This window comes from Protopterus annectens, chromosome 6.part0 (assembly GCF_019279795.1).
Source record: "Protopterus annectens isolate FY-2018-M chromosome 6.part0, PAN1.0, whole genome shotgun sequence".
Lineage (NCBI taxonomy): Eukaryota > Metazoa > Chordata > Ceratodontiformes > Protopteridae > Protopterus > Protopterus annectens.
The window spans coordinates 1411689435-1411696487 of NC_056737.1; positions in this window are offsets into that span (position 1 = coordinate 1411689435).

The following is a 7053-nucleotide window of genomic DNA, read 5'->3' on the forward strand; positions in this document are numbered from 1 at the left end:
TCCTACCGTAGCCATCATTGTATCTCCCTTAAAGAACTGAACTGGCTAGAACTCCCACAACTCCTTCACTTTAATCAACTAACCCTCACTCATAAACTTATTAATCACCCCCTTAACATCCCTTACCTTCAAACCCTTCTCCAACCCTATCACCCCACTAGGCCCCTAAGATCAAGCAACACAAATAAACTCACTGTTATCAAACCCAAAAACTCAGCAGGAGAAGCCATATTTTCATGTACTATATCTAAATTTTGGAACAATCTTCCACCCTCTATAAGTACTCTACCTTCCAGCAGCCTTTTCAAGACTGCACTCAAATTCCACTTAAATTTACACTAGTTTTGTCCTTGTTCTAATCCAGACTAATACCCCCACCTAGACTCTTAACCCAACTACACTATCGCCACTACTAACCACAGTCAGAAATAGCTAGCGGTCTTTACATACTTTAACATCTTGCCTGACAACTTTGTTACTAATATTATAAATGACAAGAAACTATCTTAACTTGCAACATTTTCTGTATATACTGTTGATAGTCAATATCTTGTTATTGTATTAAATCCAACAACCTGTAATGTTGTTTACTATTGCTGCAACTTTGTATCTCTATCATGTACATGATGTGGAGCTTTTCTCCCTGGGCATCCGCTGAAAAAGGACCTTCGTCCAGTCAGAATTTCCCGGTAAACAAATGTAAATAAATAAATAAAAATAAATAATTTTTTACTGCTGTATTTCTGAGAAAGTCTTTATGATGAATAGTGACTATTAAAGTTTAACTACACTAAAAACCCAGTTCAGACTCTGCCTGTGGGTTTGGTGGTGTTTTTTGGTTAAAGTTTACAATATATTGTATAATACAATAACATGAATAAATTGTGAAATATGGATAAGTTCTTCGGCAATATGAAACATATGACCACATTATTCATGTTTCTGCTTTTGTGTTGGTACACTCTACAAAATATCATGTCATAACATCCACAGTACATACTGTTATTACCAATGAGGAGAAATTAGTTTAAAACAACACCTTTGTTCCATAAATTCACATAGACAATGTGTAAGATTTTTACCATGTATCACAGACTTTGGTCTGTTCAATTCATACACAGCATTGGGTGTCAATATTTATTCTGAATTCAAAAGAAAAAAAAGGAACCAATACAGGGTCCAAAACTAAGAATCTCACCAAGTGGCACGAACACAATGCAATGCAAACAAATGAAGGCACCAGTTGTTGAAAGATGAAGCAAAATTAAAGCAAAAATTCGATTTATTCAGTCCAAGACTAAGCGCTTTCACCAGTCCACCTGGTTTCATCAGAGTCATACTCTTTACTCTAAAACCTGTTCATTATATACATTTCCATATCCTACAACTTAATTACTTAATTGATTAATTAATTACATACATACTAAATCATTTATACACCTTTCTCTATTACATTTAATTTTTATATACAATAAAATTGCAAAACAAGTAACAACTTGTACTACACAACTTAAAAAATGTCAATGTTTACTGTATAAAACTCATAATAATGTTATGTTTAACCATCTCTTTATATCCTGCTTGCTCTATATTTTAATTGGGGTTTTAAAGAGACATACTCGTTTAAACCTGGAAACTTTGTATGCTTAGCCTAATTTGCCATTCCATTTCCATTAGTGCTACTTTGTTATCTATATCACCATTGAAAAAAGGCATTACTCTATCCACAATGAAAAATATGAATTTACTGAAACTATTACAATATTTACTGTGTATATATAATGCATTATGCTCATCATGTTTTATAATACTTCTTTTATGTTCACCTATCCTTTCCTTAAGCTTACGAGTAGTCATGCCTATATAATAAGCTTCGCATGACGTACAGGTTGCAATATATACACAGTTTTTTGTGTTACAATTACACAGACCTGGAGAAGGTATAGTACGCTGATATCCCTTTATGCAAATGTATGCTCCTTCTGCTATGAATCTACAACAACTACATCTTCCACATTTACTCATGTAAGATCTCTTGTATGTCTTGTTTTCCTTTTCTAGAATATTTTTTATATTGTTACCTCTACTGAACACTATGTTTGGTCTTTCTCCTAGTATTAATCTGTTTTGTGTACCTATACATACATCCCAAATGTTCTTAAGACTATTTCCTAGTTCCTTTGCTTTATCATTATATCTCAAAACAAAATTAAGTTCACCTTTCTCATTGCTTATGTTGGTTATCCCCTCATAATGCTGTAAATTATTTGTGCTACCTCTAAGTATAGGAAAATAAACCGTTTTCCTTTTCTTGTATATTTCTTTTTTAGTCTTTATCAATAAAGCCTGAGGGTATCCTCTCTCAAGAAATAACCCTATTAAATCGTACATTTCTTTTCTAAATATTTGTTCGTCACTTACTAATTTAGATAGACGAACCATCTGTCCCTTTACCACCCCCTTCCTTTGATGAAGGGGGTGGCAGCTAGTGAAATGTAACATAGAGTTTGAGTAACTTGGCTTTCGATGTATGTTACTTGTCAATTTATCATCCTTTTTCACTAGAGAAATATCCAAGTAATTTATGTCAGTTTCATTCCACATGTAGGTAAACTTAAAAAATTCAGTAGAGTTATTTAAATAGGTCATAAATTCTTTTGCATTGTCATCATCCCCCTTCCAAATTATTAGTACATCGTCTAAGAATCTGTTGTACAACAAAATTCTATCCATATATTTTGATTGAAAAATGGTGCTGTTTTCCCATGCAAGTAATACCAGATTGGCATATACCGGGGCGCATCTTGCCCCCATTGCCACTCCTTTAATCTGGTGATAAATTTCCCCTTCAAATGTTAAATAATTGTTGGTCAATATCAATTCCATGAGGTCATAACAAATACTTATTTTGTCCTTATTAAAGCTCTGACTGTCTGTTAAGCTTTTATAGAATAGTTCCAAACCTTCCTTGTGTGGAATTGTTGGAAAAAGGTTTACCACATCTATGGTTAAGAAACTATAGGTGTTTATATCAATTTCATAAATTCCTTTAAGCCTTTCTAGACAGTGCCAAGAGTCTTTTAATATGTGTGGAGCATCTTTCAAGGATTCCTTACAAAAATGGTCCACAAAGGCTGCCAAGGGTTCTGTTTTAGAGCCCCTTGCCGATACAATAGGCCTGAATTCTAACTGGTCAGTACCCTTGTGGACCTTTGGTATACCGAATATATTGGCCATTCTTGGAAACTTAACACTTAAATAGTCAAATTCATCTTCGTTGATAGAACCCTGATATAGGGCATCAGCTAATCTCATATCTATCTTGATGTATGCCCTGTTTATTTCATGCAATGATGCCGTTGTATAAGTGTCTTCATCTGTTAACATTTTCATAATATGTCCATTGTAATCCATTTTACTCATAACAACCATCCCACCCCCCTTATCAGGACGCATGCATCTGTACTCATTATTTGTTGTTAAATCATGTAGTGTTTTTCTTTCTTTTTCATTTAAGTTGTCTTTAGTTTGACTATGATGCGCACAGATTCTCCTATAGTCCCTTTCTACCATCTGTTCAAATGTACTAATTTCTTTGTTATAGGGTGGCATAAATGTACTTTTCCTCTTCAATACATTTGTATTTGTCCCAATGTCTATGTTCCCCCTTGTAGATCCTAAAGTGGAAAAATATAGTTTCAGATTCAATTTTCTCGTGTACATTTTCAAATTAATAAGTACCTGTGTTGTGTCAAGCTTGAAATTTGGGATAAAATTTATCCCTTTACTGAATAGATCGAAGTATGTCTGATCAATTACCAAACTAGTGTAATTATATATTGTGTATCCTTTGTTCCTCAAAATTTCATGTTTCAAATTAGATTCCATTCTTATCATATCATTAAAAGGAACTAACATTTGCTCACTTCCATTTCCTGAAATATTCTCTGTTAATGTGTGTACATTCATATTGTCCAAAACTTCATTGTGTATCATTGTTTCATCTACTGATACAATCACATTCTGATTTATTCTACTGTGAGTTTCAGTCATTTTTGTACTACTCCCCCCAACAGTTTGCATAGCAGGTTTGTGAGTGTGAATGATATCCTGAACGTTTAAAACATTTTCTTGAAAATTACTGATATCAATAATCTCATTCATAACATTACAGCACATAATATCTCCTAAACTTTCATTCTCGTTGTCAATGCTTTCAGCATGTTCAACATATAATTCATCAATTGTTGACACATTAAAACCAAGTTCAAAACAAATGTAAAAGTTCTCATCTTGATTATTTAAATTCAATATTGTTGCATCCTGTTCCTCTTGGAATATGGTTGTTGGAACTCTCTGGTTTGTGGCCTCTTGTTGAGAAGCCTCTCTGACCTGCGCGGAATATTCTGCTCTTCTAAAAAAACTTCTTCCTCATCCCCTGAATTCGGCATATGGAACGATGCCCTCACATCGTCATTATAAAGTGTCCCCACAGTCTCTGTTCTCTTGAAATTATTTCTGTAATTATTTTTACCAGGGGGATATGCGGTTTTGTTACTGTATTCCGCTGTGTCTCTAGTCAATTTATTTTGTTTTACCACTCTACTTTGATTTACAAAGAGTTCAATATTCCTGACTATTTTATCGAATCTATTCTTGTATTCAAAAAATAGTAAATCTGATGTAATACTGGTATGCAACAATTCAATTTCGTCACGTAACTGAATTAACTTGTTTTCGTTATTGCGTATAATGATATCAAGTAATTCCATACCTGTTTTATCATACAAGGATACCAATTCGGAGAACGCTTGTGTGTCCTGTTCCACACCCATAGGAAGCTTCCACAATCGCAGACCTCTCGGTATCTGCTTTAACTCCTTTGATTTACTTAAAAAAGAGTTGTCGAGTTGTATAGCCCTGAATTTCTTACAGAGCTTCTCATATCTAAATAACTGCTCCCGAAGCGACGCTGGATATTTTTCTCCCTCCCTTACGCTGTGACGAGTAAGTCCTGGTGTACTCCTTTCGTTTGGAGCCTCAAACACTGGCGCTTCAAACCAGGAACTAAGTTCTTGTATCCGACCAGCTCCTCTCGATGACGTACTTGGTCCTGTTCCTATCGGACGTTGTAGTTCTGTAGGACCTCCATTATCGTTCCTCACTGCTCCACTATACGAATTGGGTACTTCCGAATTGGCTTCCCTCTGCCCTGGGGTGATATCATCTGTAGAATGTAGTGTGTAGAATGTAGTGTGTAGAATGTAGTGTGTAAAGTCGCAACTGAGAATCCGTTGGACTAACTCTATCATGTACATGATGTGGAGCTTTTCTCCCTGGGCATCCGCTGAAAAAGGACCTTCGTCCAGTCAGAATTTCCCGGTAAACAAATGTAAATAAATAAATAAAAATAAATAATTTTTTACTGCTGTATTTCTGAGAAAGTCTTTATGATGAATAGTGACTATTAAAGTTTAACTACACTAAAAACCCAGTTCAGACTCTGCCTGTGTGTTTGGTGGTGTTTTTTGGTTAAAGTTTACAATATATTGTATAATACAATAACATGAATAAATTGTGAAATATGGATAAGTTCTTCGGCAATATGAAACATATGACCACATTATTCATGTTTCTGCTTTTGTGTTGGTACACTCTACAAAATATCATGTCATAACATCCACAGTACATACTGTTATTACCAATGAGGAGAAATTAGTTTAAAACAACACCTTTGTTCCATAAATTCACATAGACAATGTGTAAGATTTTTACCATGTATCACAGACTTTGGTCTGTTCAATTCATACACAGCATTGGGTGTCAATATTTATTCTGAATTCAGTCATAAAAAATCTGTAAACTGGATTTGAGCCCTGCATCATAGGTTCATAGGTTGGTACTAGGCTATCGGCCTTAGGGCCTATACAAGCCTAGCCATAACAATTCCCTGGATATTTCTTCCCACAATATTTACTTCCCTGGACCCCTGTCTGGCAGGGCGACTGATGTGATCCCTGGGGTAAATTTCCTATCTCCCATCCAATCATCAAGGTTTCTTTTGAAGAGGGCCAAGGAGGTGCTCTGCTTGACATGTATGGGCAGTCTATTCCAGAGTATGGAGAGTCTCTGGGTCAGGAACCTATCCCTTCAGCATGTTTTGTTCATTGTGATGACAAGGTTTAGATCCCTGGAGCATACGGCTCTGAGGGATTGGGATTTCTTTAAGTGGAACATGCCCAACAACTCAGGATTTGACATGGCCTTTTATGTTAAACAGAGATCGCTGCTGAGTAGACGATATGCCACAGAGTATAGCTGGAGTTTTTTTAGACGGTCAGTATAGGGCATCTGCTTTAGGCCTGTGATTCATTTAGTGAGGTATTTCTGCAACCTTTCCAGCTGTTGCAGATGTCTTGTGAGATACATACCAAATGGGGTATTGTACTCTATAATGGGTCTAATGAGGGATGAGTACAGTGGGACAATGACCTCCTTTTTTCTGAATGAAAATCCCTTAGTGATGAGGTGTGCCACATAGAAGGATTTCCTGACTGTTGTGGTGATGTGGTTATCGAAGGTGAGACCACTGTCCACCTGTGTCCCTAAGTCTCTCATCACACTTTTGGTGTTTAATGTACTGCCACCTATGTGGTAATTCATGGTGAATTTCTTTATTTCTTTAAACTCACTTCATGTATTCTTTATGCCACAGAGATGGTTAGCTGACAAGTGGAATTTATTGGCTGAGTACTAACCAGACTGTTGATGGCTGCACAATGTCACTAGGCTCTTTTACACTACAGAAGGTGTCTGAAATTAAATTTTTCACATTCTCCTTAGGAAGTAAAACATGTTTGCATGCCACCGAGCAGAGCGCAATTGCAAAAGGCATTACAAAATTGACAAAACTTTAAATGAAAACATCAGTGGGTATACATTGCAATGAACAGAGCACAACATCATTGTACATGTGGGTGTGAATAACCTGAGATGCACCTCTCTGGACTACATGAAAAGAGACATGGAGGAGCTCTCAGATTATGTAGCCCA